At 44.2% G+C, this 22,061-nt stretch overlaps 2 long non-coding RNA genes across 2 annotated transcripts in view; both read right to left on the minus strand.

Moving 5' to 3' along the window:
• Positions 1 to 1,733: 1,733 nt before the first annotated feature.
• The window catches only part of LOC308581423, a 43,093-nt gene continuing 22,765 nt past the window's right edge, over positions 1,734 to 22,061 (minus strand). The window contains exons 2-3 of the long non-coding RNA XR_014005076.1: positions 2,196 to 2,239; positions 1,734 to 2,017 (exon numbers count right to left, since the gene is read on the minus strand). This is a non-coding gene — a long non-coding RNA (uncharacterized lncRNA). The remainder of the gene's footprint in view (positions 2,018 to 2,195; positions 2,240 to 22,061) is intronic.
• LOC308581366 lies at positions 11,420 to 13,725 on the minus strand. The gene is made up of 2 exons (XR_014005013.1): positions 13,330 to 13,725; positions 11,420 to 11,587 (listed from the first exon to the last, which is right to left on the minus strand). It is a non-coding gene; the product is annotated as an uncharacterized lncRNA (long non-coding RNA).

The following is a 22,061-nucleotide window of genomic DNA, read 5'->3' on the forward strand; positions in this document are numbered from 1 at the left end:
ATCCAGCACACTGCCTTGCCGTGGCAAAGGGGCTTGAATGACTCAGAGAAGCTAGGAGCTATGCCGTGCAGGGCCACCCAAGATGGACAGGTCATAGTGGAGAGTTTTGACCAAACGTGATCCACTCGGAGCAGGAACTGGCAAGCCACTCCAGTATCCCTGCCAAGAAAACTCCATGGACAAAGACAACAGGCATATACAGTGGTACCTCGGGTTACATACACTTCAGGTTACATACGCTTCAGGTTAGACTCCGCTAACCCAGAAATAGTACCGTGGGTTAAGAACTTTGCCTCAGGATGAGAACAGAAATCGCACAACGGCGCGGCAGCAGCAGGTGGCCCCATTAGCTAAAGTGGTGCTTCAGGTTAAGAACAGTTTCAGCTTAAAAACGGACCTCCGGAACGAATTAAGTACATAACCAGAGGTACAACAGTTCCACTTGGTACAAGAAAATATTGAAGTGGTTCACACAATGTACAATGATGGCATCACAAACAAAAAGGAACGACAGAGCATCAAAATGCAATTAGAATCCATTAAGCAAAACATTAATACATTCATAGGGAAATAGCGTATTTTTCACTCTATAGGGCGCACCGGACCATAGGGTGCACTTAGGGTTTTTTTTGGCGGGGGGAATAAAAAAAAATGTATTCCCCCCCACAGCCTCAAAGAGCAAAGAAGCGAAAGCCTACATTCACTCCATAGGACGCACACACATTTCCCCTTCATATACAGTAATGCCTATGGTCTATTACAATGCTTCTATAAAAAAGGGCATAGTGCCCATGTTTAAACCCTAAACTGTGGTTAATCTTAACTGCAGCTTGTTTCTTGCAAACAGTATAGGAAAAAATACAACCATATATAGATGGGGGTTATGTTGTAGTGTATGGAGGAAGCCTGTTTAACGTGAGGCCCTTCCTCATAGCGCTCTGGGTGTGGGAATCTTCCTAATATCTTGGGGTGTCTCTGCTACATATCCTGTATTCTCTTACAGAGTTGGGAAACCTGTATCTGTGAACCATGGGGAACCAATGCCACAAGACACCTGACTGGGAAGACCTGGAACTCGTTAATGAAGTGATAGAGGTGAAATAATCAAGAACTAAAGGCCAATGGCCCATCTAGTCCAGGGTCCTGGTCTCCCAGTGGCCAAACAGGGGTACAAGAGCCCTCTCCTCTTCTGTGGTCTCCCCACACTCGTATTAAGAAAAAATTACTACCTCTAAGTGTGGAAGCAGGAGATAGCCATCATGGCTAGTAGTCATTGATAGACTTCTCCTCCATGAATATGTCCAAGAATATTTTCAAGCCATCCAAGTTGGTGGCCATTTAGTTCCCATTTGCTAGTGTGCTGCCAGGGGGTGGGAGTGGGGCCAGGGGTTGAGTTCCCAGTCCCTCTAATGCTTGAGAAGGAGATGTGCAGGCCACAATAGATTAGATAAGGTTGCCTCTTCCATATGGTCTGTCTAGTCTTCAGTCTAGTCTTCAGCAAGGGACTCCACTTGTGATGCCTTCAGGGTCTGGAGGTCCTGGAGAGCGCTGGGGGTGCCAGTCTCAAAATAGCTGCTATGGCGGGTGGAAGGAGCAAGACCCTTTAGGAGGCATTAATGCTGCGAGCCCCTCCATCAGAGGCTCAGGTTGCATAGATGTGTAAATAAACTATTGATCATTAAGATACCACACTCTCAGATGTCCCTCATTTTGAGGAAACCGAACCCTCTGTAAGCTCCTGGAAACCTGGAATACCACACCATTTGGAGATTGGGTGTGTGTGCAATAAATGGGTATACTTTAAATGTGTGGTATGTAAACAAGCACATCCCGGATTTCTCACTTGTGGAATGTGAGTGAAAGATAGAGATGATGGGAGGTTGTTGCTCCAGCTTGAACAATAGGCTCCTATTGAAATTATTCCTTTCTTCTGTTTCTGGTGATATAGGAAGAGAAGGCGGCGGCTGCAAATTTCCTCACTGCAGGACAGGCTCAATCTTCAGTTGAGCAGAGGCAGCTGCAGAATGAAACCCAGGAGGAAGAGGATGATGGGGAGGGCAGGATTTGGGGTAAGTTCAGACTCCCCCTATCCTGCTATATGTGCCAAACCCACCCACCCCTTTGCCCTTCCCCCACACCTGACTAAAGGCCCTCCTTTTATTTCTCACCCCGTTGCATATGCTTCCCCAGCTCACCTGGGCTGGCCAGCTGTTCCACATGCTTCGGTTGGCATGGCCACCTACTGGTCACCACATGAGAATGAAGGAGAACGTTGTGCGATGTTCTCAATGGGGCCTGAGCACAAAGAGATGAACGGGAATGTTATGCAGAGAACTCAGGTGGAAGAGAGACCCTATCAATGCAGCCAATGTGGAAAAAGCTTCAAACACAAGCCGAATGTTTATGCACACCAAAGAGTTCACACAGGAGAGGCCCCCTATATATGTAGGTGGTGTGGGAAAAGCTATAAGACCAGCCAATCCCTTGTTCGGCATGAAAGAAGTCACACGGGAGAGAAGCCCTATAAATGTGAGGAATGTGGAAGAAGCTTCAGTCGTAGGTCAGTCCTTGCCATGCACCAAGTAACCCACACTAAAGAGAAGCCTTATCAATGCTCAGAATGCGGGAAGAGCTTCAGTCACAAGTTCAGCTTGAACGTACACCAGAGAACCCACACAGGGGAGAGGCCATACAAATGCTCAGAATGTGGCAAGAGTTACCTTACTCAATCCAACCTTACGGTGCATCAAAGAATCCACACCGAAGAGAAGCCTTATCAATGCTCAGAATGCGGAGAGAGCTTCAGGTGCAGCACCTCCCTTATGGCACATCAGAGAATTCATAGAGGAGAGGAGCCAGATTTTGGCCTGAGCCATGCTTCTGAACCAAGTCTTGTTGAACATAATGTAACCCGCCCTGAAAAGAAATGTTTTGTATGTTCCATTTGTTCCAGAACATTTGGGTGCAGCGGAAGCCTTGGGTTACATCAACTGACGCATAAATAGGAGACATCGCAGAGCTTCTCAGGCTGAAGCAAGACCCTTTTTAAAATATCTAATTAATAAGCACAAGACAATTCCCACGAAACAACCCACAAATGTGGGGAAAGCTTTTATGATAGCGCACTCATTTCACATCAGTTTAATCGGCACAAGACAGCAATGGAGAGGCAGAGAGATCTTGCAAATGCTTCTCTTTCTCCATTCTTCTACTTCAGCGATTACTCCAATCACTGGTACTTACTTTTTAAATGCATGTTTTACTTGACACTTGCTTCTGTAAGTATTTTAATGTGTTTCCTGTATTCACGAATAAAGTTTGTAGGTTTTTACCCCTTTTGCTTCTCTTTTTATTACTCTGGGCCCCTGTCAAGGTTGCAGTTTTAAACATACTGCTGTGATTATGAAATAATTTGTTTAATAAACAGTTTTCCTCATTGCTCATGGTTGTGGAACCTCTGGCTTGTAATGCAATCTGTCTTCCCCAAGCCAGTCCTTCTTTTCTTTTTTTAAAAAAAGTTCATATGTGGACAATATATAAAAATTAAATTTAAATGTTAAAAAACAACAGGTAAAGGTAAAGGGACCCCTGACCATTAGGTCCAGTTGTGACCGACTCTGGGGATGCGGCGCTCATCTTGCTTTATTGGCCGAGGGAGCAGGCGTACAGCTTCCGGTTCATGTGGCCAGCATGACGAAGCCGCTTCTGGCGAACCAGAGCAGCGCACGGAAACGCTGTTTACCTTCCCGCCGGAGCGGTACCTATTTATCTACTTGCACTTTGACGTGATTTCGAAGTGCTAGGTGGGCGGGAGCTGGGACCGAACAACGGGCGCTCACCCCATTGCGGGGATTCAAACCGCGACCTTCTGATCGGCAAGTCCTAGGCTCAGTGGTTTAGCCCACAGCGCCACCAGTGTCCCTTTAAAAACAAAACATAACAGGAAAGTGCAGGAGGGAAAAGAGGGAATCTTGGACTCTCAGCTGCCTGGTTGTTGGTCTTGGCTCAGTTTTCCTCCCTGTGAACTTCATTTCCCAGCAGCCTTTGCAAAACTTTCTGAAATTACCAGCAGCTGGCCCTATTTACCTGAGCATGTGCACAGCAGGGGGAGAATAAGTCTGGGAAGCAGGAAGCGAGTCATAATGCAGCACCACCTGTGTAAAACTCAAGAGAAAATGTCATGGGATCCTGTAGAACAAGCTTAACATATAGTTCCCATTTCTGCTCTGCTTCCTGGGCGCTGACATCCTAGCTTTTAATCTTCCACCCCCAGAGTGAGTGCTGCATTGGGGCTGGATAGTAGACCCATTTTCCTTTCTGCTTTCCTGGGTGAGTTAAAGGGATTCTTTCATTTCTTCAGAGGAGAATGGAAGCTGAATCTGGGAGGTGCCTAGTGGTGGGAGTGGAATTTGGTGAGGAAAGTGTTGTTGCAACAGGCAACAGAATTAAGTTTATGCCCACAATGTTAAGAAGAAAAGGGTGTTACTGTACAGGTTTCCAAACTTTGCATGTTGGTGACAACACCTTTTAGACATGCATCATTTTTCGATGCAGCAATTCAAGTTTTCTAGCAAACTGCAGGTTAAACTAACCCCTTTCCAGCCCCAGGAGGTGCATGGGAAGAATTCACACAATACACCTACATACTTCAGCCAACACACTATTGTGTGGCAACACACAGTTTAGAAAGCTCTGGGTTAATGTATCTGGGAGTGGGAGGCGGAAGGAGGGGCTTTCCCAAGTTTAGTTTCAGTTTCAGTTTCCCTTCTTTCTTCCTTGATCATCTTCCGTAAAGGAGCTTTGGCATTCAACGTTTCCTTATTTGGAGGTGTTCTTGAAGCAGAAATATTAGGTTTGAATACTGCACTGCTGGGGAGCTGGACCTCAAAGTCCCTGCCAGGAAGCAGCAGCATCCTTAGGAGTAGCTGTACTTTGCCAGTGTAAAAATAAATGACCACATTAATGCCATACTTTTAAAGGTACCTCTTTAAACAGTCCTGGCTTCCTCCAAGCATTCATTTCATTCATTCATTTTACTAACGTATATGCCGCTTGGTACAGCAAAATATTGAAGCAGTTCACACAATGTACAATGATCCCATCACAAGCCAAAAGCAAGTACAGAGTGTCAAAATACAGTAATAAGCAATCAATCAAAACATTAAGACTGGAACAAGGCCTGTGTTCTATTACAATGCTTCTTTAGATAAAGGCATAGGGCCCATATTTAAACCGATATTTGCGGTTGATCTTAACTACTGCTTGTTCCTTTCAAACTGTATAGAAAAGAATACAGTGGAACCTCGGGTTAAGTACTTATTTGGTTCCGGAGGTCCTTTCTTAACCTGAAACTGTTCTTAATCTGAAGCACCACTTTAGCTAATGGGGCCTCCCGCTGCCGCCGAGCCGCCAGAGCACGATTTCTATTCTCATCCTGAGGCATAGTTCTTAACCTGAGGTACTATTTCTGGGTTAGTGGAGTCCGTAACCTGAAGCATATGTAACCCGAGGTACCACTGTACATGCACAAATAGATGAGGGTCACGGTGTACTGTTTGGAGGAAATCTGCTTAACGCAGGCATCCCCAAACTCTGCCCTCCAGATGTTTTTGGGACTACAATTCCCATCATCCCTGACCACTGGTCCTGTTAGCTAGGGATGTTGGGAGTTGTAGTCTCAAAACATTTGGAGGGCCAAGTTTGGGGATGCCTGGCTTAACGCGAGGCCCTTCCTTGTAGCTCTCTGGGTGTGGGAATATCCCTAATATCTTGGGTGTCTCCGTTACATATCCCACATTCTCTTACAGAGTTGAGAGACCTGTATCTGTGACCCATGGAGGACCATGACTCTATGAATCCTCACTGGCAGTGCTTTTTTGCGGGGGACGCAGAGGTACGCAGAACCCTAAACATTTTGTGAATCCAAGTCTGGCCTCATTAAGGGGCAGTATTTCAATAAGAGTAGGGAAATGAGAGTACCCCTAAACATTTTTCAAGGAAAACAGCACTGCTTACTGGTATGAAGAACCGGGAGACGTCGAAGCCATGCTCTCCTTCCAGGTGAAATAATTAAGAAGCAGAGGCCAATGGCCCATCTAGTCCAGTATCCTGTTCTCTCAGTGGCCAAACAGATGCCTGTGGGGAAACATGCAAGCAGAAGAGCTCTCTCCTCTTCTTGGGTCCCCCAAAACTCGTATTCAGACGCATTACCTCCTCTGACTGGGGAGACAGAAAAGAGCCATCATGGCTAGTAGCTGTTGACAGCCTTCACTTCCGTGAAAATAATAATGATAATAATAATAATAATAATAATAATAATAATAATAATAATAATACTACAGTGGTGCCCCACAAGACGAATGCCTCGCAAGACGAAAAACTCGCTAGAGAAAAGCGTTTTCCATTTTTTGTCATTCCGCAAGACAAATTTCCCTATGGGTTTGCTTCGCAAGACGAAACGTCTTGCGAGTTCTTGCGAATTTGTTTCCTTGTCCTTAAAGCCGCTAAGCCGTTAATAGCAGCTAAGCCGCTAAGCCATTAACAGCCACTAAGCCGCTAATAGCCGTGCTTCGCAAGACAAAAAAACCGCAAGACAAAGAGACTCGCGGAACGGATTAATTTTGTCTTGCGAGGCACCACTGTAACAACAACAACAACAACAATAAAAACAACAAAACAACAACTATTATTATTATTATTATTATTATTATTATTATTATTATTTATTTGTACCCCACCCATCTGGTTGGGGTTCTCCAGCCACTCTGGGCGGCTTCCAACAAACATTAAAAATACATTAAAATGTCACACATTAAAAACTTCCCTGAACAGGGCTGCCTTCAGATGTCTTCTAAATGTCAGGTAGTTGTTTATCTCTTTGACATCTGATGGGAGGGCGTTCCACAGGGCGGGTGCCACTACCGAGAAGGCCCTCTGCCTGGTTCTCTGTAACTTGGCTTCTCGCAGTGAGGGAACCGCCAGAAGGCTCTCGGCGCTGGACCTCAGCGTCCGGGCAGAACGCAGGGGGTGGAGACGCTCCTTCAGGTATACTGGGCTGAGGCCAATCATATTTTAAAGGGATCTAAATTGGTGGGCATTTAGTTACCACTGGCTGTTAGAGGGTTGGTTGTGGGGCCAAGGGTTGAGCTCTGCGGCAGACCCACCCCCTTACTACCAATTAATAGTGCAGTGGACTCAACCCGCTAACTTAAGGCTACCAGACATCCCCGTTTCCCGTGGACAGTCCCCGGATTTACAAATCAGTCCCCTGACGAAATCCTATCATTATCCTATCATTCCTATTGAAATTGAAAAGTGTCCCTGGATTCATTGAAAAAAATCTGGCAATTTTACGCTAACTGCCCCCCATTAAATATAGCATACACACTTCACTGTACACCAATTGCACAAATTTCTATAATTAACCACAGTTTGTCCTGTGAGGGAAAACATAGTAGATTTGAGTCTCGGGCAGGACTCGCTCAAACACGTGTGAAAAGTTTTATTAAACTAAAAGAAGTTTGTGAAATAAGGCGGGTCAGGAAATGCATTCTTTCAAGTAAAAGTTAACTTTCATAAAGATGCCACAGGCTTAAACATAATGCTCTAGGCACGGCTCTTCTTAAACTTTGGTTGCTAAAATCAGTTGGTACACTTCAGTTAGATGTTTAGGTTCTAGAAGAGGTGGTAAAAGGCTAGGTTCATTTTCTGCTACTTAGTTATGACAGGTGGTTCAGTTAAATACATTTAATACAGCACAGCTTCCTTTGCAGATTATTACTTTGGTCCGTGAGTGAGGGGCACTTTTCTTCAGTTACATACTCTCTTAGTCATCTCATTCCTGAGGTATTCCAAATGGAATAATAGACCCAGAGGATTCCCTCACCCCTTGTGACTGGTTTAGGAGTCTTCTTTACCTAGGAGAATTCGAGACCCATGGAGTCTGTATTCCCACAGCTTCTCCCTCTCCTGGCTCAGTCTCAGCTCTTCCAGAACATTCCTGTCTGTTTACATTTCCCAAACCCTCAACACTTTCTCCATATATACAGAGCTGTGAGGCCCTGTCCTCTTGCTGACATCCTCAGTGTGGATGTTCAACTCAAATAGGAACCAGTTCCCCATCAAATCCTATCCTGAAGGCTATCCCTCAACCTGAACCCGCTCTAACATCTCCAATCAAATCCTGTCCATCTTCTATAATCCAGCCCTATCTAACTCTCTCCCTCAGAAATGGCTCCTTTTCTTTTCCCTCCAAAAGTGATGCTCCTCCCCCCTCGGAGTCTAGTTGACTCTGTAGCCAATCAGCAAAAGGCTCCAGCCCTCTGGTAGAATTTCTTGGGAACTGCACCACCAGACTCTAGTCTGGCTCTGCTGGCCATCACACGCCCTGACCCTCTAGTGGTTGAGAAGGCCATGTGCAGGCCACAGTAGACTAGATCAGTGTTTCCCAACCTTTTTTGGGCAAAGGCACACTTGTTTCATGAAAAAAATCTCGCGGCACACCACCATTAGAAAATGTTTAAAAAATTAACTCTGTGCCTATATTGACTATATATAAAGTAACTCTCTTTAATAGGAATCAAATAAACACAAAGAAAGTATTTTATAATTACTTTATTATGAAATAGTAAGTTGCAGAATTTATTCAGCACGCAGAAAATGGCCTTTTGGGGGGTGAATGTGGATGAAGCAGGAAGAGAACTTAAAAAAAAGGCATGCATGAAATCTAGCCCCAAACACACACACGCACACTTTCCCCAAAGTGGTTGATGACGCAGGATATTTCCACATGCTTCTAAAATGCACATTAAATAAAACGAGAGAGAGAAGTGCACGCATTCACCTGCCAGCCTTGGAGCTGTGGAATGCAGCGACATGAAGCAATCTGTGTCCTTCCAGGCGCCAGCTCAGACCTGCCGTGCTGTTTCGTTCCCCCGACGTCGCTGCCTTCATCCAGCCGGATGCCTCTCCTGCCCAAGGGACGTGTCAGCAGCCACCCGGCGTGGGGTAGAGGCAGGACGGCCCCACTTCCTGCTGCCCACAAGGCTTTGGGGTGAGAAAAGCGGAGGGGCAGGAGAGTGGAGGTTGCCTTAATTGGAAAAAGCAGGGAGGTAGGCTGGTGTGCCGTGGGAGGGAGGCGGGCGAGTCGGGCGGCGAGCACACGCGGGGCGGCGAGCGAGCTCCCTCCCACATCCCATCGCCGCTCGCTTCGGCCGGCCTACTGGGCTGTCGCAGGCGGAAGGCCTGCGCATGCGCGAGGTTTTCGCGCCTTCCTCCAGTAGGCCGGCCGAAGCGAGCGGCGATGGGATGTGGGAGGGAGCTCACTCGCCGCCCCGCGTGTGCTCGCCGCCGCCGCCCCGCCTCTCGCCGCCCGACTCGCCCGCCTCCCTCCCACAGAGGTAGGCTGGTGTGCCGTGGGAGGGAGGCGGGCGAGTCGGGCGGCGAGCACACGCGGGGCGGCGAGCGAGCTCCCTCCCACATCCCATCACCGCTCGCTTCGGCCGGCCTACTGGGCTGTCGCAGGCGGAAGGCCTGCGCATGCGCGAGGTTTTCGCGCCTTCCTCCAGTAGGCCAGCCGAAGCGAGCGGCGATGGGATGTGGGAGGGAGCTCGCTCGCCGCCCCGCGCGTGCTCGCCGCCGCCGCCCCGCCTCTCGCCGCCCGACTCGCCCGCCTCCCTCCCACGGCATACCAGTCAACATCTCGCAGCACACTAGTGTGCCGCGGAACACTGGTTGGGAAACACTGGACTAGATGATGATGAAGAAGAAGAGTTTGGATTTGATATCCCGCCTTTCACTCCCTTTAAGGAGTCTCAAAGCGGCTAACATTCTCCTTTCCCTTCCTCCCCCAAAACAAACACTCTGTGAGGTGAGTGGGGCTGAGAGACTTCAAAGAAGTGTGACTGGCCCAAGGTCACCCAGCAGCTGCATGTGGAGGAGCGGGGAAGCGAACCCAGATTACAGGACTACTGCTCTTAACTACTACACCACACTGGCCTCTTCCATATTGTTTTATCTAGCCCTCAACAAGGGATTCCACATGTCTTCAGGGTCCTGAAGAGCGCTGGAGGTGCCCACCTCAAAATAACTGCGATGGCGGGTTGGAGAAGCAAGACCCTTTGGGGGGCATTAATGCTGTGAGCCCCTCCATCGGAGCTCAGGTTGCTTAGATGTGTAAATAAACCATTTATTATCAAGATACCACAGTCTCAGCTGTCCCTCATTCTGAGGAAACCGAGCCCTCGGTAAGCGCATGGAACCCCTGGGAATACCGCACCACTTGGAGATTGGGTGTGTGTGCAATAAATGGGCACACCTTAAATTTGTGGTGTGAAGAAACGCAGCCCTAACTTCTCACTTGCAGAGGGTGAGTGAAAAAGATGGTGTGGACTGTTGCTCCAGCTTGAACAAAAGGTTGCTATTGAAAGGATTCCTTTCTGCTGTTTCAGTTGATACCGGAGGAGAAGGAAGAGGAGGCTGCAAATCTCCCTGATGCAGGCCAGGCTCCAGTTTTAGTTGAGCAGAGGCAGCTGCAGAAGGAAAACAAGGAGAACGAGGAGGGCAGGATTGTAGGCAAGTTCCATCTTTCCCTACCCCTTTGTCCTCCCCGCCCACTTGACTAAAGCTCCTCCCTTTTATATCTCACATCCTTGCATACCCCCCCCCCCGGCAGTTCACCTGGGTCAGCCACCTGTTCCTAATGCTGCAGTTGGCATGGCCACCTACTGGTCACCATATGAACTGCAGATAAATAAATTCTTATTTATCTTGGAAGACAAGAAAATCAGGAATTGTGCCAATGCATTAACAATAAGTGATTTTGTTTCATAAGAAAATAAAACCCTGTCCCGGGTTATACAAGCACTTGTATCCTAATTGTTCCGCCAGAGCATGCAAACCAACAAACACATCAAATTTCAGCAGTATACTGTTGTTTAATTCCAGTAAAGGGATGTGGGTGGCACTGTGGGTTAAACCACAGAGCCTATGACTTGCTGATCCGAAGGTTGTTTGGTCCCTGCTCCTGCCAACCTAGCAGTTCGAAAGCACGTCAAAGTGCAAGTAAATAAATAGGTACTGCTGCAGCGGGAAGGTAAACGGCGTTTCTATGTGCTGCTCTGGTTCGCCAGAAGCAGCTTAAGTCATGCTGGCCACATAACCCAGAAGCTGTACGTTGGCTCCCTCGGCCAATAAAGCCAAAGGAGCGCCACAACCCCAGAGTTGGTTAGGACTGGACATAATGGTCAGGGGTCCCTGTACCTTTACCTAATTCCATTAAGCTACCGGTAATTCTTAAACCATTAATATTCCCTTCAATCTCTTAAGCTCCTGCTTTAGAGAAAAGGAAAGATCTGCTGGGCAATGTGTCTTTCAGCAGCATATTCTAACAGACATAGGGGGAAATAAATAAGTTGCACTATGGGAGACAAACAATTTTAATGAATGAAATGACATATTTAGTAGAGAGCCAATGGAAGTTTTCGTTCTCCTCTGGGGTCCCATCAAGACTTTCTCCCCTTTATTTCAGCAGATGATATGCAGGTAACTGAGAATGAAGGAGAACGTTGTGCGATGTTGTCAGCAGAGCCTGAGCACAAAGAGATGAACGAGAATGTTATGCAGAGAACTCAGGTGGAAGAGAGACCCTATCAATGCAGCCGATGTGGAAAAAGCTTCAAACACAAGTGGAACGTTTATGAACACCAAAGATTTCACACAGGAGAGGCCCCCTATTTATGTATGTGGTGTGGGAAAAACTTTAAGTACAAGACGTCCCTTGTTCTGCATGAAAGAAGTCACACGGGAGAGAAGCCCTATAAATGTGAGGAATGTGGAAAAAGCTTCAGTCGTAAGTCAAGCCTTGCCTCACACCAAGTAACCCACACTAAAGAGAAGCCTTATAAATGCTCAGAATGCGGGCAGAGCTTCAGTCACAAGTCCAACTTGAACGTACACCAGAGAACCCACACAGGGGAGAGGCCATACAAATGCTCAGAATGTGGCAAGAGTTACCTTACTCAACCCAAACTTAGGGTGCATCAAAGAATCCACACGAAAGAGAAGCCTTATCAATGCTCAGAATGTGGGCAGAGCTTCAATCAAAAGAGCACCTTGAAAGTACACCAGAGAACCCACACAGGGGAGAGGCCATACAAATGCTCAGAATGTGGCAAGACTTACATTACCCGATCCAACCTTAGGCAGCATCAAAGAATCCACATGAAAGAGAAGCCTTATAAATGCTCAAAATGTGGGCAGAGCTTCGATCGTAGCATAGATCTCAACGCACACCAGAGAACCCATGAAGTGGAGAAAACATACAAATGTTCAAAATGCGACAAGGACTTTACTTCTCCATTTGATCTCATTAAACATAACAGGATCCACATTGACAAAGGACCTCACAAATGCTCAGAATGCGGAGAGAGCTTCAGGTGCAGCACATCCCTTATGGCACATCAGAGAATTCATAGAGGAGAGGAGCCAGATTTTGGCCTGAGCCATGCTTCTGAACCAAGTCTTGTTGAACAAAATGTAACGCGCCCTGAAAAGAAATGTTTTGTATGTTCCATTTGTTCTAGAACATTTGGGTGCAGCGGAAGCCTTGGGTTACATCAACTGAAGCATAAATAGGAGACATCACAGAGCTTCTCAGGCTGAAGCAAAACCCTTTTTAAAATATCTAATTAATAAGCACAAGACAATTCCCACGAAATAACCCACAAGTGTGGGGAAAGCTTTTATGATAGTGCACTCATTTCACGTCAGTTGAAGCGGCACAAGACAGCAATGGAGAGGCAGAGAGATCTTGCAAATGTTTCTGTTTCTCCATTCTTCTACTTCAGTGTTTTACTCCAATCACTGGTACTTCTTTTTAAATGCATGTTTTACTTGGCACTTGCTTCTATAAGTATTTTAATGTGTTTCCTGTATTCACGAATAAAGTTTGTAGGTTTTTACCCCTTTTGCTTCTCATTTTATTACTCTCACTCCCTGTCGAGGTTGCAGTTTTAAACATACTGTAACAACGTTTATTAAACAGCTTTTCTCATTGCACATGGTTGTAGAACCTCTGGCCTGTGGGCTAATCTGTCTTCCCTAAGTCATGCCTTCTTATTTTTAATGTGGAAAATATATATGAAAATAAATCTTGGATTTAAATTTTAAAAGAGAACTGGAAGGCTAGGAATCAAAATGCAAGAGGAGAGAGAGGGAATCTTTCTCAGCTGCCTAGTTGCTGGTCTTGGCTCAGTTTTCCTCCCTGTGAACTTCATTTCCCAGCAGCCTTTGCAAATCCCTCAGAAACAATCAGCAGCTGGCCCCGTTTACCTGAGCATGTGCACAGCTGGGGGAGAAGAAGTCTGGGATGCAAGAGGCGAGTCCTAAATTCAGCACCACCTGTCTAGAGCTCAAGAGAAAACATCATGAGATCCTGTAGGAGAAGCTTAACATAGAGTTCCCATTTCTGCTCTGCTTCCTGGGTGCTGACATCCTAGTTTTTAATCTTCCACCCCCAGAGTGAGTGCTGCATTGGGGCTGGATAGTAGACCCATTTTCCTTTCTACTTTCCTGGGTGAGTTAAAGGGATTCTTTCATTTCTTCAGAGGAGAATGGAAGCTGAATCTGGGAGGTGCCTAGTGGTGGGAGTGGAATTTGGTGAGGAAAGTGTTGTTGCAACAGGCAACAGAATTTAGTTTATGCCCACAATGTTAAGAAGAAAAGGGTGTTACTGTACAGGTTTCCAAACTTTGCATGTTGGTGACAACGCCTTTTAGACATGCATCATTTTTCGATGCAACAATTCAGTTTTTCTAGCAAACTGCAGGTTAAACTAACCCCTTTCCAACCCCACGAGGTGCATGTTAAGAATTCACACAATACACCTACATACTTCAGCCAACACACTATTGTGTGGCAACACACAGTTTAGAAAGCTCTGGTTTATGTATCTGTGAGTGGGAGGCGGAAGGAGGGGCTTTCCCAAGTTTAGTTTCAGTTTCAGTTTCCCTTCTTTCTTGCTTGATCATCTTCCGTAAAGGAGCTTTGGCATTCAACGTTTCCTTTTTTGGAGGTGTCCTTGAAGCAGGAATATTAGGTTTGGAGACTGCACTGCTGGGGAGATGGACCTCAAAGTCCCTGCCAGGAAGCCGCAGCATCCTTAGGAGTAGGTGCACTTTGCCAGTGTAAAAAAATGACCACATTAATGCCATACTTTTAAAGGTTTTAAACAGTCCTGGCTTCCTCCAAGCATTCATTTCATTCATTCATTTTACTAATGTATATACCGCTCGGTACAGCAAAATATTGAAGCAGTTCACACAATGTACAATGATCCCATCACAAGCCAAAAGCAAGTACAGAGTGTCAAAATACAGTAAGAACCAATCAATCAAAACATTAAGACTGGAACAATGCCTGTGTTCTATTACAATGCTTCTTTAGATAAAGGCCTAGGGCCCATATTTAAACCCGTATTTGTGGTTGATCTTAACTACTGCTTGTTCCTTGCAAACTGTATAGAAAAGAATACAGTGGTACCTCGGGTTACCTTTCATTCCGGAGGTCTCTTCTTTTTTTTTTTTTAATTAAATTTTTATTGAAGTTTTAACATATCAACACAACACAATAGCAAACAAAGAAAAAAGAAAAAAGACATAAGAAATACAAAAAATAAAACACATATAACTTCAATTTTTACTTTCTTTTAGCTTACTTTCCCGACTTCCTCATACCTTCCCTTTCTGTATTCTAATTTCTAATTGAATTGTCAGCAAATCCTTCCCTTACTTTTAAATTAATTTTAATATTATTTATTTTCTTTAAATTAACCCTTACCGCTTTTAACTCCTTAATTTTCAATCCCGCGTCCTTCTAACCTTCATTAATTTTACAATATTTCTTTAAATACTCTTTAAATTTTTCCCAATCTTCTTGCGCCGTATCTCTTCCCTGGTCCCGGATTCTGCTCGTCATTTCTGCCAGTCCCATGTAGTCTATCACCTTCATTTGCCATTCTTCCACGGTGGGTAGTTCTTGCATCTTCTAGTACTTTGCGATGAGTATTCTTGCTGCTGTTGTGGCATACATAAAAAAAATTCTATCCTTCTTTAACACCAATTGGCCAACTATGCCCAAGAGGAAGGCCTCTGGTTTCTTAGGGAAAGTGTACCTAAGTACCTTTTTCAGTTCATTATAGATCATTTCCCAGAAAGCCTTGATCTTTGGGCATGTCCACCAAAGGTGAAAGAATGTTCCTTCAATTTCTTTACATTTCCAACATTTATTATCGGGCAGATGATAGATTTTTGCCAGCTTGACTGGGGTCATGTACCACCTGTAAATCATTTTCATAATATTCTCTCTTAAGGCATTACACGCCGTAAATTTCATACCTGTGGTCCACAACCTTTCCCAGTCAGCAAACAAAATATTATGACCAATGTCCTGTGCCCACTTAATCATTGCAGACTTAACCACTTCATCTTGTGTGTTCCATTCCAACAGCAAGCTGTACATTCTTGACAGATTCTTAGTACTGGGTTCTAACAGTTCAGTCTCTAACTTTGATTTTTCCACCTGGAAGCCAATTTTCCTGTCTGTTTTAAACATTTCCATTATTTGGTGATAGTGAAGCCAATCTCTCACTTTCCCTTTTAATTTTTCAAAACTTTGCAATTTCAATCTGTCCCCTTCTTGTTCCAAAATTTCTCCATATCTCGGCCATTTGGCCTCCATGTTAATTTTTTTAATGGCCTTTGCCTCCATTGGTGACAACCACCTTGGAGTTTTACTTTCCAGCAAATCTTTGTATCTAATCCAGACATTATATAATGCTTTCCTGACAATATGATTTTTAAAACCTTTATGAGCTTTAACCTTGTCGTACCATAGGTATGCATGCCACCCAAACATATTGTTGAAACCTTCTAAATCTAAAATGTCAGTGTTCTCTTTCAACCAGCAAAAAGCTACTGATTCATAATAAAGTTTTAAGTCTGGCAGGGCAAATCCGCCCCTTTCTTTTACATCAGTTAATATCTTAAATTTTATTCTCGGCTTCTTGCCCTGCCAGACAAATTTAACAATATCTTTCTGCCACTTCTTGAAACAATCCATCTTGTCCAATATTTGCAATGTTTGGAACAAAAACAACATTCTAGGCAACACATTCATCTTTATAACTGCTATTCGACCCAACAAGGAAAGCTTCATATTTGACCAAACTTCTAAATCTTTTTTGACTTCACTCCAAGATTTCTCATAATTATCTTTAAATAGATTCAGATTTTTTGAAGTCATATTAACACCCAAATATTTCACTTTCTTAACCACAGTTAACCCTGTCTCATTCTGAAACCTTTCTTTTTCAAATGATGTTAAATTTTTTTCCAATACTTTCGTTTTTGATTTATTCAATTTAAATCCTGCTACCTGACCAAATTCTTGAATTAATTCTAAAACTCTTTTTGTACTAGATTCAGGCTCTTGCAATGTTAGTACGAGGTCATCTGCAAATGCCCTCAATTTATACTGTTTCGCTCCGACCTGTACTCCTTTGACCGACTGGTCCTTCCTAATCATATTTAGCAAAACCTCCAGGACCGATATAAAAAGTAATGGAGAGATTGGGCACCCCTGACGTGTCCCTTTTTCTATCTTAAGTTCTTCTGTAACCACATTATTTACAATAAGTTTTGCTTTTTGTTCAGAATATATCGCACCTATACCGTTTTCAAACCCTTGGCCTACCCCCATCCCCCGGAGATTCTTCATCATAAAATCCCAAGAAATGTTGTCAAAGGCTTTCTCGGCATCCACAAATATCAAAACTGCTTTAGTATTAATGTTCACTTCCAGCATTTCCAAAATATCTACTATGTTCCTTACATTATCTGATAAATGTCTTCTCGGTAGAAAGCCTGCCTGATCTCTGTGAATCTCCTCCATCAAAACTATTTTCAACCTTTTTGCTAAAATATCAGCAAAAATTTAGTAATCCACATTTAATAAGGAAATAGGGCGGTAGTTCTTAAGTTGAGCCTTTTCCGTCTCTGTCTTCAGTATAAGTGTGATGTATGCCTCTTTCCACGTGTCGGGTGCCTTTTTTCCCTCCATAATCTCATTGCAAACTTCCTTCAAAGGCTGTATTAACCACTCCTTCAAAACCTTATAATATCTGGAAGTAAGTCCCTCCGGTCCTGGAGATTTGCCCAATGCCATATTTTGGATGGCACCTTCTATTTCTTGTTCTGTTATTCTCTGATTCAGAATTCTTTTACTTTCCTGTGAAATCTTTCTCAGACCATTTTTTTCCAAAAACAGTTCTATATCTGTATCTTTCTGAGGACCTTGTGTATACAGTTGACTAAAATATCTCTGGAAACAATCCCTAATTTCTGTTGGTTTATAAATGTTCTTTCCTTCTACTTCTAAATGTGTAACCGTGTTCAGTTTTTGTCTCTTCTTTATTTGCCAAGCCAGCAATTTCCCACATTTATCTGCCGATTCAAAAGTCTTTTGTCTCATTTGCTTAATTTTCCATTCTATTTCTTGGTTCATCAACTCCATATATTGTGTCTGATACAATTTAATTTCTTTCAAAATGTCCTGTGATTTTGGTTTTGATCTTAATTTCCTTTCTCCATCTTTTTTTTTTTTCCCAAAAAAATTTCTTTCTTCTCATTCTGGCTTTTCTTTTTGATTACATTCTGTTGTATCAAGAATCCTCTCATAACTGCTTTACTTGCGTCTCAGATTATTCTTTTTTCTACATTGGTCCTCATATTGATTTCAAAATAGTCTTTTAAAGTTTTCTGAGCCTTCTTACAAAACTCCTCATCCCTAAACAAGGTGTCATTCATCCTCCATCTGAAGGTACCAGTTGTTGTTAAGTTCATCACCATCTTTACCGCATTATGGTCGGAGCAGGTTTTTGGGCAGATTTCCACTTTTTTTTATCCTTGGCGCCCTGGAGGTCTCTTCTTAACCTGAAACTGTTGTTAATCTGAAGCACCACTTTAGCTAATGGGGCCTCCCGCTGCCGCTGAGCCGCCGGAGCACGATTTCTATTCTCATCCTGAAGCATATGTAACCCGAGGTACTATTTCTGGGTTAGTGGAGTCCGTAACCTGAAGCATATGTAACCCGAGGTACCACTGTACATGCACAAAATAGATGAGGGTCACATTGTAGTGTTTGGAGGAAATCTGCTTAACGTAGGCATCCCGAAACTCGGCCCTCCAGATGTTTTGGAACTACAATTCCCATCATCCCTGACAAGTGGTCTTGTTAGCTAGGGATGGTGGGAGTTGTAGTCCCAAAACATCTGGAGGGCCAAGTTTGGGGATGCCTGGCTTAACGCGAGGCCCTTCCTCATAGCTCTCTGGGTGTGGGAATATCCCTAATATCTTGGGTGTCTCCATTACATATCCCGCATTCTCTTACAGAGTTGAGAGACCTGTATCTGTGACCCATGGAGGACCATGACTCTATGAATGATCACTGGCAGTGCTTTTTTGCAGGGGACGCAGAGGTACCCTTAAACATTTTTCAAGGAAAAAAGCACTGCTTACTGGTATGAAGAACCGGGAGACGTCGAAGTCATGCTCTCCTTCCAGGTGAAATAATTAAGAAGCAGAGGCCAATGGCCCATCTAGTCCAGTATCCTGTTCTCTCAGTGGCCAAACAGATGCCTGTGGGGAAACATGCAAGCAGAAGAGCTCTCTCCTCTTCTGCGGTCTCCCAAAACTCGTATTCAGACGCATTACCTCCTCTGACTGGGGAGACAGAACAGAGCCGCCATGGCTACCGGCTGTTGACAGCCTTCACTTCCATGAAAATAATAATAATAATAATAATAATAATAATAATAATAATAATAATAATAATAATAATAATAATTTATTATTTGTACCCCGCCCATCTGGCTGGGGTTCCCCAGCCACTCTGGGCAGCTTCCAACAAAAATTAAGAATACATTAAAATGTCACACATTAAAAACTTCCCTGAACAAGGCTGCCTTCAGATGTCTTGTAAATGCCACTACCGAGAAGACCCTCTGCCTGGTTCCCTGTAGCTTTGCTTCTCGCAATGAGGGAACTGCCAGAAGGCCCTCGGTGCTGGACCTCGGTGCAGAACAATGGGGGTGGAGACGCTCCTTCAGGTATACTGGGCTGAGGCCAATCATATTTTAAAGGGATCTAAATTGGTGAGCGTTTAGTTACCACTGGCTGTTATGCTGCCAGAGGGTTGGTTGTGGGGCCAAGGGTTGAGGTCTGCGGCAGACCCACCCGCTTACTACCAATTAATAGTGTGGTGGACTCACCCCACTAACCTCAGGCTACCAGACATCCCCGTTTCCCGGGGACAGTCCCCGGATTTACAAATCAGTCCCCTGACGAAATCCTATCATTCCTATTGAAATTGAAAAGTGTCCCCGGATTCATTGAAAAAAATCTGGCAATCTTACGCTAACTGCCCCCCATTAAATATAGCGCACACTCTTCACTGTACTCCAATTGCACAAATTTCTACAATTAACCACAGTTTGTCCTGTGATGGTCTTGTGTGAGGGAAAACGTAGTAGATTAGCGTCCCGGGCAGGACTTGCTCAAACATCCATGAAAAGTTTTATTAAACTAAAAGACTTTTGTGAAATAAAGTGGGTCAGAAAATACATTCTTTCAAGTAAAAGTTAACTTTTATAAAGATGCCACAGGCTTAAACATAATGCTCTGAGCACTGCTCTTCTTAAACTTTGGTTGCTAAAAATCAGTTGGTACACTTCAGTTAGATGTTTATGAAATTTTTATTGGTTTTTCAACATTTATAAAACACATACAATACAATACACAATACAAACAAACAAACAAACACATAAACACACAAGTATAATTTCAAATCTTTTCTTTTCATAAACCTTACTTCACCGACTTCCCCGTACCTCCCATTTCTGCATCCCTATTTCCAAATTCATTTCAGCAAATCCTCTCCCTTACATTAATCTAATTTTCCCTTGTTCTTTTCTTTTACTTGATCTTTTACGGCTGTAATCCCCCCCCCTTTTTTTTATAACCTCAACATTTTAACACTCATTAATTTTACAATATTTCTTGAGATAAATTTAAAATTTCTTCCAATCTTCTTCCGCCATCTCTTTTCCTTGGTCTCGGATTCTGCCAGTCATTTCAGCCAGTCCCATGTAGTCTATCTCCTTCATCTGCCATTCTTCCAGAATGGGTAGATCCTGTGTCTTCCAACACTTTGCGATAAGAATTCTTGCTGCTGTAGTAGCGTACATGAAAAAGTCCTATCTTTCTTTGACACCAATTGGCCGACCATGCCCAAGAGAAAGGCCTCTGGTTTCTTTGGGAAAGTACATTTAAGTACCTTTTTCATTTCATTATATATCATTTCCCAGAACGCCTTAATCTTTGGGCACGTCCACCAAAGGTGGTAAAAAGTACCTTCAGTTTCATTACATTTCCAACATTTATTATCGGGCAAATGATAGATTTTTGCAAGCTTGACTGGAGTCATGTACCACCTGTAAATCATTTTCATAATATTCTCTCAAGTCATTACATGCCGTGAATTTTATACCGGTGGTCCACAACTATTCCCAGTCAACAAACATAATGTTATGACCAATGTCTTGTGCCCACTTAATCATAGCTGATTTAACGGTTTCATCTTGTGTATTCCACTTCAGCAACAAGTTATACATTCTTGACAAATTCTTAGTATTGGGTCACTTCAGTTAGATGTTTAGGTTCTAGAAAAGGTGGTAAAATGCTCGGTTCAGTTTCTGCTACTTAGTTATGACAGGTGGTTCAGTTAAATACATTTAATACAGCACAGCTTCCTTTGCAGATTATTACTTTGGTCTGTGAGTGAGGGACACTTTTCTTCAGTTACATACTCTCTTAACCTTCTCATTCCTGAGGTATTCCAAATGGAATAATAGACCCAGGGGATTCCCTCACCCCTTGTGACTGGTTTAGGAGTCTTTTTTACCTAGAAGAACTCGAGACCCATGGAGTTCCCACAGCTTCTCCCTCCCCTGGCTCAGTCTCAGCCCTTCCAGAACATTCCTGTCTCTCTACCTTTCCCAGACACTCAACAATTTCTCCCTATATGTAAATCTGTGAGGCTCTGTCCTCTTGCTAATATCCTCAGTGTGGATGTTCAACTCAAATATGAACCAGGTCTCCATCAAATCCTATCCTGAACCCTATCCCTCAATCTGAACCCGCTCTAACATCTCCAGTCAAATCCTGTCTATCTTCTCAAATCCAGCCCTATCTAACTCTCTCCCTCAGAAATGGCTCCTTTTATTTTCCCTCCAAAAGTGATGCTCCTCCCCCCTCGGTGTCTAGTTGACTCTGTAGCCAATCAGCGACAGGCTCCAGGCCTCTGGTGGGATTTCTTGAGAACTGCACCACCAAACTCTAGTCTGGCTTCGCTGGCCATCACACGCCCTGTCCCTCTTGTGGTTGAGAAGGCCTTGTGCAGGCCACAGTAGACTAGATAGGGTTGCCTCTTCCGTATTGTTTTATCTAGCCCTCAACAAGGGATTCCACATGTCTTCAGGGTCTGAAGGTCCTGGAGAACACTGGGGGCACCCACCTCAAAATAGCTGCTATGGCGGGTTGGAGAAGCAAGACCCTTTGGGGGGCATCAATGCTGTGAGCCCCTCCATCGGAGGGTCAGGCTGCATAGATGTGTAAATAAACCATTTATTATCAAGATACCACAGTCTCAGCTATCCCTCATTCTGAGGAAACCGAGCCCTCGGTAGGCGCATGGAACCCCTGGGAATACCACACCACTTGGAGATTGAGTGTGTGTGTGCATTAAATGAGTACACCTTAAATGTGTGGTATGAACAAACGCAGCCCTAATTTCTCACTTGCAGAGGGTGAGTGATAAAGATGGTGTGGACTGAACAAAAGGTTGCTATTAAAAGGATTCCTTTCTGCTGTTTCAGTTGATACCGGAGGAGAAGGAAAAGGAGCCTGCAAATCTCCCTGATGCAGGCCAGGCTCCAGTTTTAGTTGAGC

This window comes from Podarcis bocagei, assembly GCF_964188305.1.
Source record: "Podarcis bocagei genome assembly, chromosome: 2".
Lineage (NCBI taxonomy): Eukaryota > Metazoa > Chordata > Lepidosauria > Squamata > Lacertidae > Podarcis > Podarcis bocagei.